A 17172-nucleotide genomic window follows, 5' to 3' on the forward strand; every position below is an offset into this window, starting at 1 on the left:
GAAGAGTTTGGTGCTGAGACATGCAGATTCTCGCATTCTCTGCCTAAAGATAATAGTATGATACAAGTGTAATGATTTCTAGTCTATTAAAAGAGAAACAAATGTATTTTTAATTAAAATAAAGTATTCCCTCAAAGTCTAAATAATCCTAACTCCAAACTTCTAAAACGAGCTTTGAAAAAAAAAAAAAAATAATAAATCAAATGCCGGAAAGTCAAGGAAAGTTGAGAGAAAGAAGAAAAAACACTGGTATACTCAAGTAACATCTGCTTCCATGAACTTAAGAGTTTCAGGCTTTCAGACTTGATCAAAGTTTCATGCAAAGTCAAGTCAAATTTATTTAAAATTCATTCATTTAGATTTTATAACAATTCCTAAAGACTGCTCTGAAATTTGCCTTTGAAATTTCCATTAAATAGGGGTTTTCTAAGGAAATGGAAATTGCAGAAATATGTAACATTCAATTCATCTAAATTGAGAGATACCTAGAAAGCACTTACATACAGAAAACAGGAAAATTATAATTCATTCTTGAATATTCTTTAACTCGGTTAGTTTTCAGTTACTAGTATTCTTTACAGGAGTGAAATTAATCATACTTCTCATTACTCTTCCAAATTTATCAAAGTTCATAAAAACTTATTTTAAGAATCAAGTGGGGGTACCTGGGTGGCTCATTGGGTTAAGCATCTGACTCCTGATTTTGGCTCAGGTCACGATCTCACAGTTTGTGAGATCGGAACCCCCAAACGGGCTCTGTGCCAACAGCGAGGAGCCTACTTGGGATTCTCTCTCTCCTCTCTGCCCCTCCCCTGCTCGCACTCTCTCTCTCAAAATAAATAAATTCATTTAAAAAAAGAATAGTTAAACTGAACTAAGCAAACGTTAGTTTTCAATTACCTCCCAAGTCTGACTTTTTCCTGCACTTACTCTCTTTGAATCTCTTCTTCCATCAAAACTTCATTTCATAAAAGAGCTGATATTTTGTAAGACGGGTATTTATATTTTAGTCTTTTCTCTAATAATGTAAGTTCCCTTGTCAAGTTCCCGCCCTTTTTGGAACAAGGCATTTTTGGAACAGAGAATGCTTTCTGTCGCCCAGTAGCCTCACCATAAATCTACCTATGAGTAACCCGTTAAAGTGCCCGAGTCATTCATTTAAATATCCAATTTATTTTATTCATATAAATAGTTGATTTAAGTACAAAGTTGTTTGGGATCATAGGTTTGTTAAATGAGTTTGGCAGGGTAATTTGGACAAAGAGTTCACCCGAGTTAAGACACCAGTGTTTGAAATACTTGTCAAGAGAAAAACCCTTTGAAGAATGAAAAAGACCGTGCCCTGGCCTGGTTTCCTTCACGGGAGCTCTAGGTGTGGAAACTGCACGCTCAGTTACTTCCCAGCCACTTTCCCCAGCACAAAGGAATACGCGAGCACCAACTGTTAGGTGGCGTTGGTGACTGAATTACAGTTCGCAATAAAGGCATCTTTTAAGTTTCGGAGGGTTTCTAAGCCCTTCGCACCATGTAACCCGCTGAAGTCAGGGAAGCCGACACGCCTATGGGTCCCGAACCAGGTGGCCCAGGCGAAGCTGAAAGGGGGACGAGAGCAGGGAGAGAAACACCGCGGAGAAGACGCTGCCGCGAAGGGCGCCGCGTGGGTCCGGCCTGCGCTGCGGCGGCGCGCAAGGCCCCGCCCCCTCGGCTCCCCTCGCTCCGCCCCGCGGCCCCGCCCCTTCCTCGGCCGCGCACCCGCGCGCCCCGCCCGCGGACGGAAGCGAGAGCGAGGCTGAACGCCTGACGTCAAGGCGACACCGCCAAACCTCGCCCAGAGTCAGGCGTGTAAACCAGCCCGAGCGGCGGCGGCGGCGGCAGCGGCAGGACCGCCGTGGCGCCGGAGCAGCGACCCGGAGGGAGCGCAAGGCACGGGGCGACGCGGGCTGCGGGGACCCGGTGACAGCGTGAGAGGTTCGCAGAGTGTGTGCGTGGCCGCTGAGGGGAGCGGCAGCGGTGGCGGCGGCCGCGCGGGGCGGGGGCCGGGCGCCGGCTGAGGGGAGCGGGTGGGGTGCGGCGCGGGCCGGGCGGGGCGCGCGCGGCGGTCAGGGACCCTGGCGGCCGCGGCGGCGGCTTCACGGCGCGCGGCAGGTGGTGCGAGGGCCCGGCGGCCGGCCGGCGAACGCGCTGCCTCCCGGGCCGGCGGGGACGAGCCGCCGCCGCCGAGGAACAGCGCGCTTTGCGGAAGGGGTCAAATGTCTGAAATATGGCGGAGGAAGTGAGAGCCCGAGGACCCCCCCCCCCCCCCACCACCCGCTCGCTCCCTCCTGCCCGCGGCCGCCGCAGCCTCTCCCGCTGCCCGCCGTCCCCTGCCGGGCTCCCCGGAACACTAGTACCCCGCGCCGGAGCCCCTTCGCTGGCCACCCCTGTGCCCTCCTGGGTGTGGGTGGAAGTTAGAACGGAAACCAGAAAGTTGTCCTTTGAGAAGACCTAGCTTCCCCCAGCCCCGAGCCAGGACGGGGAGCGTTCGGGGAAACCACTCCCCGGCGCCCTGCAGGCTCCAGCCTGACAGGGAAAAAGTTTGCCTGAAACGGGACTGGTTTGCTCCATTTGTTGCGGGAAGTGGCAGGAGGAAGGCAGCGGAGGGAGCCCCACCTAGTCTGGCAGCAGCCACCGCGTAGGGAAAAACTGTTAAAGGGGCCTTTCCTTTCGTCAGCAAGAGGAAATCTCTTTTCTCTTACAGAGGGAGACAAAATCCAGGAAGTTTGTCGTCTTCTCTTTTTCGCCATCTCGATGTGTCTAATCTTAAAACTGTCAGCACCATGAATTTTATTTAAAACTGTCCCCAGTTAACTGGGCCATTTGGATTTTTCTACTGAAAACTGATGGCTTTTGGAGAAAAGATCATCCTTGCGAGTTTAAGTACAAGATTTGCTTCCCCTTCGCCGCCACCCCCCCCCCCCCCCGCCCCACACATTTATTAGTTTAGCAAAGCATTTTTGCCCTGCAACTCTTGTTCGGAAGGAACATAAGCAGTTCTGTATTACAGTAACGGGAAATTACATTTTTAACGGGGTAGAAGTTGACACTAAATGAACATCGTGATTTTAAAATTAATTCAGTCTAATTGGATTTTTGTTTTGCTGGTAGCATCTAATATATATCGAGTACTTACAACTTAAAGCTTCTAACTTGTAAATTTTTGACTTTTTTGTAATTAGAAAGCTGTTTAGACTTGCTCAACAAAACCTTATCTTAGCAAGAAGTAACTAAAAGAAGGGAGATGTTCATTTAACTTCAAAGTCCTATCACTCCTGAAAGCTGACTCTTGAATAGTATTTGAGTCATAACGGAGTCATGGGACTTTTTAAGAGCCGGAAGGGACTATTTAGGTCATCCAGTCCCACCCTCTCATTTTATGGAGGAGGAAACTGAGGCCTAGAAAAGATAAGATTAGTTAGTGGCCTTGCGGACTTTTAGGACAGTATGTAGTAGAGAAACTGGAAGAAGAAATAAAGTATTTTTATAGTGAATTACATTTTTACAGGATAGTAATCATACACAAAACGATTGGTACCTTAGTCAAATAGTGTGGAAGAACCACTTGGGTGGTTTCATTTCCAGATTTTAGGAGAGGAAATTGACAGTCACGGAGGTTAAATAACTTTAAGGACACAGAACCCTGAATGAGTGTCTTACTTGAGCCCATCTTTGCTTTTAAACTCTGCACTGCACCAAGTGTTTTCACTTGGATTTTCTTGTTTGGCATTCACAATAAATTGTGATGTTGTCTTATCTGAGGAAGCCCCAAAGCAGATCTTTAAAACACCTGTAGCCAGTTTTGTTTTAATGTTCGAGGTATCAATACAACTGAAGAGCCCAATAATACACTGGCTGAATTTAAAAAATGTGATGGGGGCATGAAAATAACTGCTCTGTCTTTTGCATTCTCTCCGTAATACCCCCTGCTCCATTCCAGGAAAGTCCTCTCTTGCTATGACACCTATCACTTCCAACATTCTGCTACTGTTCTGTTGTCATTATTCGTATGATTTTTGTTATCTTTTACTCTAAATTGTAAAGTCCAAGGACAGGATGTCTTCTTTGTATGCCCCAAAGCACGTACATTGCACATGTACGTGGTACATTGCACATAGACAATACCAGTTTGTTAAATGTAAGCATAATGAGGGGAGGAACTGATCCATTTCATTCACCATTATAATCTTAGTTCTGAGAACCTGGCCTTTGCACATAAGGGTTTAGCATTTAGGTAGAAAAATTAATTGTAGTAAACATTTAAGAGAGACTGTTTGGAGAGCACTTTGTCTTCCTTCAAAAATAAACATTAACACATTGGCTTTGGGATCCTTTTAATTTTACAAACTGATTTTCATTTTATCCTCAAGATAATCCTTAACTATAAAATTCCAACATTTCTCTTTGCTATATGAAAGGAAAGTAAGCCTCCATGCTAAGGGGCATCTATTGAGTTGTAATGAAGAATTAATCCTAAAACTTTGATCATGTACATAAATATCATATTAAGTGTATCTTCAGTGTAATTCAAGACTGGTAGAAGGCCTATGCAGAGATTGATAACATGGTAACTAATTATACATGTTGTTTTAAGTAGAAAGTCTGAGATTGGGATGAGAGGTTGCTCGTTCAGTTTTGACTTTTGTTGTAGGTATTTGATAAATATTTGTTAGGGGAGTAAAATTAATGTGTGAACTAGATCTGGATACAAAGAAAATTTCACTGTTTTACACGGATATTTAGTTTTTTCCCAAATGTGTGATTTTAAATAGGTAATTTTATTACTGAATAATACCAAGATCTTATTGATACACATGTGTCATTTTCCTAGACTTACAATAACATGTTCCCTAGACTTACAATAACATGTTCCCGTGTATATGTGTATATATAAAGACAGTGGGTATTGATCTGTGCTGTCTAAATTTGACACACCAGGAATAGTTTAGTCTTTGTGAACTAAATATTCAAAAGTGCTCTTTTTTTGTTATGACAGTGATGTCACATGTTCAGTCTAGAGAAAACTTGATAAAGATTTATCTTAAACTTTGTAAGACCACATAAAGTTGTGATTAAATATGTGCCTTGATTATTTTTCCCCTCGTACCATTTTTGAGGACTCCATGGTCTAAGAGATTAGGCTGAAGTTTTTACTATTAGCCTTTTTTTTTTTTTAATTTTTTTTTTCAACGTTTTTTATTTATTTTTGGGACAGAGAGAGACAGAGCATGAACAGGGGAGGGGCAGAGAGAGAGGGAGACACAGAATCGGAAACAGGCTCCAGGCTCCGAGCCATCAGCCCAGAGCCTGATGCGGGGCTCGAACTCACAGACCGCGAGATCGTGACCTGGCTGAAGTCGGACGCTTAACCGACTGCGCCACCCAGGTGCCCCTACTATTAGCCTTTTTAAGTTAAATTTCTTTTAGAAAAAGTTAAGGAACAGATATTTTGGCTGATGCAATGATTCATTATAACATTGAACAAATTTTTCAATAAACAGGAGTACCATGTGCTGAAACACTTGGGCTGAAGCCAAATATTTTTCAGTGTTCTTAGATATTTTGCAGTAGTATCAAAAGGTACTAATTACCATTTGAGAACTTAAGTCTTTAGTTTATTAATTCTTTGGAAATCTCATGAATACATTGGAAGCAGTAGCTACAAAAAATAGAATGAATTTATCCATTTGCAATAAAGACTGGCTTGCTATACTTTGAGCCTAGTTGAACACTGGATTTTAAGACCAATCCCTTTTCCATAGAATTTCTCTTTTTGGGGGTGGGGGTGGGAGGAGAGAGCATGCACCTGGACCATGGGGGGGTGGCGGGGGACAGACCAAGAATTCCCAGCAGGCTCCATGCTCAGCATGGAGCGATGCGGGGCTTGATGTTACAAACCATAAAATCATGACCTGAGCTGAAATTGACAGTTGGACACTTAATGGACTGAGCCATCCAGGTACCCCATGGAATTTCTGTTTTAAAGACATTTAAAGAAGAACCATTTTTGTGCTGCCTTTAAAGAATTAAAATAACTTTTTAAAATGTGCCCCAAACAAAAAGAAATACCAGTATTCCATACTTGCTAGCTTTGATATGTTTATTCCTGATGTTAGTCAAATTAAGGGTATATAGCAAGTGATTATTATTTCAGTAGCAATTTAAAAAGAATTTTTGTTCTGCATTAACACAGGATCAAGAATTTTTAAACTGTTTCTAAGGAACCTTAAATTTATAAAAGAAAGAAATGAACATTTAGGGAAATGTACCAGGTTTTAAATAATATTTAAATTACCAAAAGAAAAAATACTTGCAACATGAACTGCAGAATTTCCATCTGGTTTTTATTATGCAGAACAGTATCTGGAATATAACTATGATTAAAATTATTTGTATTTGAGGTACTTGAGTACTAGAAATATGTTTACTTTTAAATTAAGAATCTTAGTCTTTCTAACCACAGAGAGTAATTAATGTTCTGATTCTGGATTTTTACATTGAGCTGGCTTCTAAAGCTTACTCTTGTAGTTATGCTATTTTATAATTTTGTAGATAAGCTCCTTTATATACCTTATATATTTAATGTATGTAACCAGTGAGACCTTTTAAATTTAAACTGGATTCTGATCTTAGGAGATAATTTGCTAGGTAATTTTTTCCAGTGGTGAGGAATTGAATGTTTTTAACTGTTGTACAGATAGACTCAATAAAGATATTAAAGGAAGAGAACATCTATTTAAAACAGTTATAAATAATTTTGATTGCTTTAAATTATTGACTTGGAATCAGCACCTTCACTACATTATAGATCTTGCTGAATTTTTCAGTACTTGCTCTGAAAATTTATCAGTAAATATGTACTTTTAACAAAATAGACATTTTTTCTTATTCAAAACTTAGCATTTCATTAAATAACTTTTTCTTGAAAACATACACAGAACTGATGGCCTCACTGGTAGATTACCTGTTGCTTTCCTCTGCTTTGTGGGAAGAGAAAAAAGATGAAAGAAAATCTGTTTTGTCTGTGTAATAGCAGTTTTTGGCAAAGGCTTCTGGAAAGGAAATGGAAAATGTTATATAAAATAAAGTTCTAATTATCTGTGTCTTCTAAAATTTATACTTCTAAAGTTTATACTTGGAATATATTTTTCCAAGTCACTTTATTCTAAAAAAAATTGGGAGACTTTCTGAAAGTTAATGGAACTGAGGATATCGATAAAATAAAAACTGTAAATATAAACTGTTTAATTAATAGGTTTTTGGTGTCAAAATGGTATGCATATTCCATCCAACTGTTACCTTGTGTTTTAAGGTTGCAGTGAGAATATTACTATTTTATGCTAACAAAGTTATAGCTGCTACTTCTAAGATTTATAAGTTATGTTTAAGTTACTTGATAACAAAACTGAGGAATCCTTTGGTAATCTTGAATTCTATACTGTACAAATAATAAGGATAGGGATGAAGTATATAAATATGTGTATATTTTCTTCTGCTCTTGAAATTCTTCAACTTGAAATTGCACTGGGTTTGTATTGGTAAGATTGGCTGCATTTTTAAATGTTTGTCTTTTTAATTTTCTTGTTAAAGTGTTTTAGAATGCAGAAGAATACAAAGAAGACAATATGACTTATAATTCCACCAGTACAGTGAAGTTTTAGGCAAAATTTGTACTTCCCTTTCTGAAGTTTTCCTACTCGTGGTTCCTCAGTGGGAAAAATAACATATATTAGAGTTGTTGAGGATTTTTTTTTTTTTTTTTTTAAGAGAGTGCACACACCGATGAGGGGCAGGGGGAGAGGGCTTGGAGCCCAACACACGGCTTGATCTCACAACTGTGAGATCATGACTTGAGTCAGATGCTTAACCCACTGAGCCACCCAGGCATCCCTTGGGTTGTTGAGGATTAAGTGGAGTGTTATCCGTAAATTATTATAGAGACTATACTAATGTAGTATTCGTTCTTGTTCTGTAAAACTTTTATTCCTCTGTAGCATTGCTTCTTCCAGCTGAAGTTGATTTTTAAGACTGTTATTAATGTATGGGTAAGGACTAAGACAAAATCATTGTGATTGTGAACAGCATAACAAATTGTCTAGCTCAGTGGTTTTCAAAGTATGCTCCAAAGAATCCTTGGGGTTGCGTGAACATTTTCAGGAGTCTGCACATTCAAAACTGATTTTACAATAATACTGAGATGTTCTTTACCTTTTTTACTGCGTTGACATGTGTACCAATGGTACGAAAGCAGTGGTGGGTAAAATTTAGGGCACCTTAGAACCGGTCAAGTCAGAGCACCACACTGTATTCATAGTCATTGTATTCTTCACTGCCATGCACAAAAAAACAAAAACCAGAAACAAAAAACTTCACTCACCTAAATGCACTTGAAGAAGTAAAAAAACAAAAAAAAATTGTTTTTTTGTTTTTTAATCAAATCTTGGCTCTTGTACATATTATTTCAATATACTATGACAGAATGAAAAGATTGCTTGAAACACTATTTTTGCTGGCATATTGAAGATATAACAGTTGTCTATAGGAAAAGCATTTGCGTAATTTGAGTTGCAAGCTGAACCAGCCACTTTTTTCATGAATACCATTTTTACTTTAAAGAATCCCTGAAAAACTACAGTTATTCAGACTTGGGTACTGGGGAGACATTTTCTCCATAATAAACAAAATGAGCCTGTTGCTTTAAGGAAAGGATCAACAGTATTTATGGTCAATGATAAAGTTCCAGTTTTCAAGTGAAAATTAGAATTTTGGAAAATTTATATCAGCCACTGTGCTCTTGACAGCTTCCCAATATTTAGAAAAATTTTTCTGATGATATTAGTGATGTTAAAGAAGATAGTTTTTTAAAAAGAATATATAATGTGTCAACATTTGAAGATCCACATAACTCTGTACAAGCGTTTTCTAAGTGACCAATGCATGATGTTACAAAATCATGCGTGGGTAAGAAATCCTTCCATTAAACCAATGGATTTTAATATTTCGGCAGATCTAAAGTTTTTTGGTAAGGTTTCCGTTCCAGTATATTGCAACCAGTTGTCAAGTTTTGGTGTAGTATCAAAAGAGAATATCGACATTTAAGGCTGCTAAATGTTTCCATCTGTGTGGTTATTACTCACCTTTTTGTACACTCCTTTTTCCATGCTTTGTTCTCAGTGTTTACCATCTTTGATTTATGTTGGAGGGGAATGTAAGAATAGGAACCATAGATAAATGTGAAGCAATGTTTTCATGTGCTTCATCTTGAAATCTCTTATTAATATGTAGTCATTTTAGGTTGACTTTTTTAATAGGCTTCTTGAGCATTCCATTCAACTTTTGATCATAGTAACAGATTAGCTGATTATTATTTTTTAAGCCTACTTCTTGGTTTTAATATTTGTTTTGTACACCTGGTAATTCATCTCTACATAGATTGTACGTGTGCCCAAATTCTGACATAACCTTAAGGTAGTTTTTTTAATAGTTGACTTTCATGATTTTAGAATATTTAGTAGCTTTCCTGTAGTAAAGCTATCAATTTTCTTCTCATTTCAAGTTTAATAATGTCTCTTTGACCTGAGAATTTGCTGTGTTGTCTGCCTTTAGTGGATACATTTTAAAATGTATGTATTTTTTAAATTTTAGCATGCACAAGGTGGGGAAGGTAAGAGGGGGAGAGAGAGTCTTTATCAGGCTCCCCACTTAGCATAGACCCAAATGCAGATCCCACGGCCTTGGGATCATGACCTGAGCCAAAATCAGGATTCCGATGCTCAACCGACTGAACCACCCAAGAGCCCCTTTAGTAGATACCTTTAAAACAAATGTAAGTTCTTCTGAAAGTTCTTCTTTCGTGCTTGTTTAGGAACAGTTGTAGCAATCCTTGTTAAGGATTTTTATAAACTTCATGTCATAGAACAGCTCCAAATCTTTTATTTTTTTTATTTACTGTAAAGTTTATTTATGTTTGAGAGAGAGGGAGAGAGTCCCAAGCAGCTCTGCACTGTCAGCACAGAGCATGATGTGGGGCTCGAACTCACAAACGGGGAGATTATGACCTGAGCAAAAACTAAGAGTCAGACACGCTTAACCGACTGAGTCACCCAGGCACCCCAGTTCCAAATTTTAAAGGAGTTTTAGGCTAATCTGCATTCAGTTCAAGTAATAAGTTTCAGATTATGAAAGGTGGGTAAGTTGTAGCTTATACTGTACTTAATTTCTTAGAAATTTAGTGCCAGTTATTTCCCTAGAGATAATAAAATGGATGTGTTCTGTGAAGAGTAGTGAGTCTGAGTTCCACTGTTTGAAAGAACAGCGTTGACAGAAGAGGAAGAGGCAGAGGCGTGGAGTGGTGTAGAGGAGTAAGTGTAAAAATGCTAACTTTGGGGTAGCTTTGAGGAGTAAGCATTATAGAACCCCTGCCTACAAAAGCTAATTCCACAGTGAGGGGGAGGGAATTTAATAGGAAGCTTTAGTTCTCTTTATATTAAACAATTACCTGGTCAGCTGTTCTGAACTAAGGAACATACTGAGATTATATTTTAGGTTCAGGACACCCAAATTAATCACAGTTAATAGCACTGGCTATTGCTTATGCAGTTTTAGTTGCTAGCTGAAAAAAAAATTTGTATGAAATTTCCTCTATTTTAGATTTTCTTATACATTTTTTTCTTTCAAAAGTCCTGTCACCTTCATCATCTTCAACAAAGAGAAGACAGGATGTGCAAGCTTTTAAGAACAGAAGAGCATTCATAACATTTTTCTGTTGACATGAGAGTGATGATGGTGATAATAGGCAGTGAAGAGGTAGAAGGGCAGGAAATAGTGCAGAAAAGAGTAAGGAAGATGATTAAGACGTTCTCTAATGATCAAGACTACTGTTAACTGCATTCACTTTAGAGCTCTGATTGAACAGGAATGATAAACACTTTGAAAAGCATTTGTGATGTTTTAGTGATTAATCCATCTTGTCTACCAAAGAAAGGGTCCTAGGTAGAAGATAAATTAATATTAACTATCTGAGAGTGTGGGGTTTAAAGTAAAAGTTCCGTCACTAAGCAGTGTGAGCTGAGAGTACTTTTATTCCTCAACAGACCGACCCTTTATGTACTTTCCTCTGAACCTTCAGGTGCTCAAATTGACACTTACTTTTCGCATAAGCTTTAGCTGATGACTTGAAGCTTGAGGGGTAAATTTGAGGAATGATGTGCTAGTTTTCAGTAGTTGCTAGACCTTTGATTCCAGCCTGTTAAGTAGCGTGGCTTAGTGATTATAATTTTGACCTAAGCGTCTCAGGCTTCTCTCTGGCACTGGCTGTAAAACCTTGAACAAGTTAACTTCTCTCTTAGGACTTATCTTTCCATAAAGCAAGTTTGATTAAATGGCTGTTTAGGTCTTTTTGAGCGCTAAAATCCTGTGTTTCTGTGGTATTAACTCTTGTTTAAGCCAGTCCTCTCTTGTTTGACTCCTACAGGAGCTTCCTAACTTGTTTCAGTTCTTGTCTTCATCTAGCTCAGTCTACACCTAGAATTTAAAAAAAAAAAAAAAAATGTAAATCAGATCATGTAGTATCCTCCAGTCCCAATTCCCCCCCCCCCCCCCCCAGTGTCTTAAAATAGAAACCAGATCCAGTTCTTGCTTATTTCACAACTTTATCTCTTCTCCATTGTTAACAAAGCTCTATCCGTACTGAACTTCTTTCTGATCTTGACCCAACAAGCCCTTTACCATCTTTTGAGATTTGGGGGTTACAGCTACTCTCTAGTGTGATCTTTCTCCCGCTCTCTGTAGTTCTGACTCAGTGTCAACATTATATCTTAACTCAGCTGTACATTTACAGGGAAGTTTCTCTTGATCACCTTATATAAAGGAGTATCCCGTTTATTGTCGTCATGGCTCTTATCATAATCAGTAATTAACATTTATCCACTTATTCTCTCTTGCCCTCTAAACTGTTTCAGGAGGCCAGGAATACCATGTCACTTTGCCACCACAATCTCAAATGGTTAGCCCAGTAACTGGCACATAGTGCTCAACAATTTTTTGTTTTAATGAGAAAAATACATAAAGTATTCCGTAGTTTATCAGTTCCCATCATAGACCATTTACACTAATTTTTTTAAGTGTTATATCTGTTTCCAACTATAATTCTTCATTATTTAGGGCATCTGTCTCTTGAGGACTCATTCATCTGACTGAATGTTATTGAGAGCTAATTGTTCTCAGTTACTATATGTTAGAATTAAATCACGTAATTATGCACAAAAGGTTTTAGCAAAGACATGAAAAGTTAATCTGAAATTTAAATAGCAGTTCAAAATAATAATAATTGATACCCAAATGAGTGATAGAGATGAATGGTTATAGAGTCGGAGGAATAGTGAAAAATCTTAGGCTCTACTAGTCCAAAAAGACCTAAAAAATGAGGTGGGTATGATCTATACATGATATCAAGAGAGAACGTAAGGTTTAGACCATCAGTGAATCAGGGTAGGCAACAATACGGAAATTAGAAAATGCAAAGTTTTTCAAAGAAGTGTTTTGCTATCATAGATGTTTATGAAATGAATTATAGGCCCAGAATCCCTCACTTAGAATTCTTGGTCCCAGGTGTTTTGGAATTCAGAATTTTGTGGAAAGATTTGTTTTGAATATTAGTAAGAGTATTCAAACTCTTAATATTTCTAAAGTGAAACATGAATAGTCACACTGAATAGGATGAATAAAAACTTTAAATAGCCTCATGGTAGTACTTAGGTGAGGTTTTGCTCTGTAAAAAAATTATATCTTCTATGAAAAATGGATCTAAAATTGTTAGAAAGACTTTACTCTTTATTACTTTGTGTCTTTGGGGAGGACATCAGGGTCTGAAAACATTAGCTTAGAAACAGTCTCTGCCAAGCAATTCTTTTCAACACAGATTCAGGCTGGAATGCCCTGTTTAGGGTGATGAGTCTCTTAAGGAATGGGAAAACCACCTAATTCCTTAGAATCCAGTTAAATGTTTGGAAATAGTGAAGATTCATTTGTGTATATTGGTGCCTGGAACATAATAAGTGGTTTTTTAAAAAATGTTTAATGATTGACAGCTCATATATTAGCCACAATTTCTTAGTAGATTTTTTTTTTTTTTTTAATTTTTTTTTCAACGTTTTTTATTTATTTTTGGGACAGAGAGAGACAGAGCATGAATGGGGGAGGGGCAGAGAGAGAGGGAGACACAGAATCGGAAACAGGCTCCAGGCTCCGAGCCATCAGCCCAGAGCCTGACGCGGGGCTTGAACTCACGGACCGCGAGATCGTGACCTGGCTGAAGTCGGACACTTAACCGACTGCGCCACCCAGGCGCCCCTCTTAGTAGATTTTTAAAGTCTTTTAAGATATCATGTAGTTTGTCTCCCAGTTCATAAGGTTTCTAAAAATTACATGATACATTTAATTGTGAAGAGTACAATAGGAGGTTGGAATAGGAATACTATATAGGGCTGACTTGATCTCTAAAAATCCTTGATCCGGAGCAGGGTGGGTGGTGCCTGGGTGGATCAGTCGGTTAAGCATCCAGCCCTTGATTTCAACTCAGGTCATGATCTCACAGTTCTTGGGATTGAGTCCTGAGTTGGGCTCTGCACTGGCAGTGTGGAGCTTGCTTGGGATTCTCTCTCTCCTCTCCCCCACCTTGCCCATGCATGCATGCTCTCTTACACACATGCTCTTTCTCTCAAAATACATAAATATATAAAAAATAGAAATCCTTGATGGAATCACTTGTTTTTGACAAGGAAGGAAGGAAATATCTGAAGATGCTTCTTTGGAACTCAGAATTGATTACAGAAAGTCCCTGCATACTTTTTGTGGTTTCCCCATGTGCACTCCTTATTCTAACAACCTAATTAACACCCAAACTTTGGTTCTCATTGCTTTTCTCCATTCATTTGGTATATACGAATGTCCAAGAATGCAAACATGTATATGCTATTTTTTGGATACTGACTTCTATTTCTTAGAATTGCCAAGACAGGCAAGTTCTGAAGCTACTTTAAAAAAAAAAAAAAAAAAAGTACTTACTGACCTACTAATTATGCAAGTAAGTGAGTAATGTATGAGAAAGCCAAATACAAGCATTATTTGTGGCTTCCAAAGTGTGGCATGCATTTTATTTTTCTAAATGGACTTTATTTTACTCAATAACTGAGAGCATCTTTGAACAAACTGGCCATGGCAAAGTGTAAAAGGAAGAACTTAAATTAGTTAAAAATAACTTCATAAAACAATTAGTTGCATAAACCAGTGTTGGCATTAAGCAGCTAGCATAAACTGCTGCTTACTTAGATTGAGATACTAAAATTACAAGAGAAAACTATGGGAAGTACCTCTGCTTCCACTGTTTTTTTTTGTTAGTTGGTTAATTTTTCTCCTCTGAACTTTTGGCAGGTTTACTAGGGAATTTTCCATTAGGAATGTCCTGGGCTTGAAATTTCATTTAGAATGTAACTTAGTCATGCAAATTATGAACCCACAGTCTAAATCATGGCATTCCTCTTATGGTTTCAAATGCATTTGAGGGCAGTCACATTAAGCTTTGTCATTTAATCCTAGTTAGGAGGTTAACAGTACAATGAAATAAAATATTTTTTGCAGTCATTTATTCCTTCTTTCATGGAAGACACTAATTCTGTTTCTGAATTCAGCCTTATGTTGAAACAGATTGTAAAATTACGTTTTAAAAAAAATGTTCCCCCATCCTTATAGATGGTGGTGTTTTGTAAAATTTGAGTGTTTATATTAAAAGAAATAGTCGTGGTGTTCTTCCATTTATGAAGACAGGTTTGGTTTGTTCTGGAATCTACCCTTAACTTAAATTCTAATTTACCTGCTAGTACTAAAGCACCTCACTTCTGATTTCTTTTACCTCTACCCTAACAGCTCATAAACTGTACTTAGTGTAGCATTTGCTTGAAATATATGAAAGCAGATATTGTATCTAACAAATAGGGATGTCTCTGTGGTTGTAGTTATCTGATTCTGCAACCTGTTCAGAAGACTTTATTAAGCATCTTTGGTGTTAGTATTAAATTCTGAAATGACAAATCAGCAAACTTGGAGAAGATGTGACTTCACCTAGGAACAGAAAAATACATCATTAGCTTTCTTACCTCCAATAATGGTCATCTCTTTGCAGTGGTTGTTTTCTCTTTTTCTGTGACTTGTGAAAGTTAAGACATTGAGAGCAAGTTATTTAAATTACTGAAGAATCTGATTTCTGGAGACCTGAGGAACAGAGAGACCCTCTTTTTCTTTACTAAATTGGCGGACAGTTATTTGAAGGCAAAAAGATGAGTAAGACAGTCTGTGGTGAACTGACCTTTCTTTGCTAGGAATGTAGGTCTTAGGGACTTTAGGAAGAACAAGGAGGTTTTATCAGAGTCTTTCAGAAGTGCTTTTAAAGACTTATGCGCACTCACACACAAACACTTAAAATCCCTACTATGATGAGAGGTCATCAATATGATAACCACTGCTGTAATACCACTTAGCTCTTGTAGGCTTCTGGGTCTTCAGATTTAAATTTGATCTGATCTTGAGACCCTCCTTGTCACCATTCCCCGCAGTGGTTTTGTTACCTCTTCCCATATCCCATGCATGGCTCCTTACTTCCTGTCGTTCTGGGGTGTGGCCTATATGGGCCAGAGTACATCTAACAGAAATGTAATATCTGCCTTAAAATGTCTTTTATAGATACACAGATGTGTGTGTTCACATTTACCTTTAGAGAGACCAGTGTCTGAAAAGACACAGATCTAAATTTTTTTTTTTTAACGTTTATTTATTTTTGAGACAGAGAGAGACAGAGCACGAACAGGGGAGGGTCAGAGAGAGAGGGAGACACAGAATCTGAAACAGGCTCCAGGCTCCAAGCAGTCAGCACAGAGCCTGACGCGGGGCTCGAACTCACATACCACGAGATCGTGACCTGAGCCGAAGTCGGACGCTTAACCGACTGAGCCACCCAGGCGCCCCGAAAAGACACAGATCTAAATAAGTCCTGTTTAACAACCTGCTTTGTAGAAAATAAAAATGCTGGAGACTAGTTTTCCCAGCCTCCTTTATAGCTAGGGTGCAAGTACTTGTGGTAGGTCCAGCAAACAAAGGAATTTTATTTTCTTTTTTAATATTTATTTTTGACAGAGCGTGCGCGCACACACGCAGGGGTAGGGCAGAGAGAGAGAGAGGAAGACGCAGGATCCAGGCTGTGAGCTGTCCACACAGAGCCTGATGTGGGGCTCGAACTCACAAGCCGTGAGTGAGATCATGACCTGAGCCAAAGTTGGATGCTTAACTGAGCCACTTAGCGCCCCAACAAAGGAATTTTCTAAAATAATCTAAAGGGAAACTTTGCAGAGCTCCAGTGGCATGAATCCTTTAATGTTAAACTGTTTGCTCTATTAACTACTTCCAGAATCAAAGGGGGCAGATTTAATTTAGCTTCAAATGTAAAAATGTACTTTACCCAACATGCCCTTTTCAGTTTTATCTTTAAAGCTTGATTGAGTTTTGGGGTATGTTGGGGGCTTATTTTCTTGCCATAGGTTCCCCTGGTAACACTGTTTAATCATCCTTAGGAATGGTTCTAAACAACTGAATCTGTTGACCAAGTGAATAATGAATGAATATTGAATGAATGAATGATGAATGAATGAATGTTGTAAAAATGAGCATCAGCAACTATGCCAGAATCCAAAGTCATTGTTTTTGGTAGACAGTCTTCAGCATTCAGGCAAACCATTCTCAGTGATTCCTTTCACGTTTTTTGGGGGGAGAGAGTGTGCATATTATTTTGTGGCTAATTAATACATCTTTGTAAACTATCAAACAGCAGTGCTAGTTATTTAAAATAAAGTTTTCTGCAACAGAAGTTTTCAGTGTTTTTAGAGTTACAACCCTATTTCTCCTCCTAAACCACAGTAGTCATTGATAATTAAGAACTGTAATCTTTCCCTTTGAGACCGGAGTTGGTCTCAGAATCCTTCTCAACACTGCACTCCAGGATATTTTGAGTTGTTGTTTGAGCTAAAACCCGTTGGCCACCAGTGAATTAGTGGACAAGATCTATCCTTACTTCGAGGTTCTAGCTTATAGAGC

At 38.7% G+C, this 17172-nt stretch overlaps 1 protein-coding gene across 1 annotated transcript in view; it reads left to right on the forward strand.

Annotated features, from left to right (window-relative positions):
• Nucleotides 1-1795: 1795 nt before the first annotated feature.
• RAP1B (RAP1B, member of RAS oncogene family) overlaps nt 1796-17172 on the forward strand; it is a 45724-nt gene continuing 30347 nt past the window's right edge. Inside the window, exon 1 of the mRNA XM_078449702.2 lies at nt 1796-1968. The gene's annotated coding sequence lies outside the window, so the exon portion shown is untranslated. The remainder of the gene's footprint in view (nt 1969-17172) is intronic.

Source organism: Panthera onca, chromosome B4 (genome assembly GCF_046562875.1).
Source record: "Panthera onca isolate mPanOnc1 chromosome B4, mPanOnc1 haplotype 2, whole genome shotgun sequence".
NCBI classification, from domain to species: Eukaryota; Metazoa; Chordata; class Mammalia; order Carnivora; family Felidae; genus Panthera; species Panthera onca.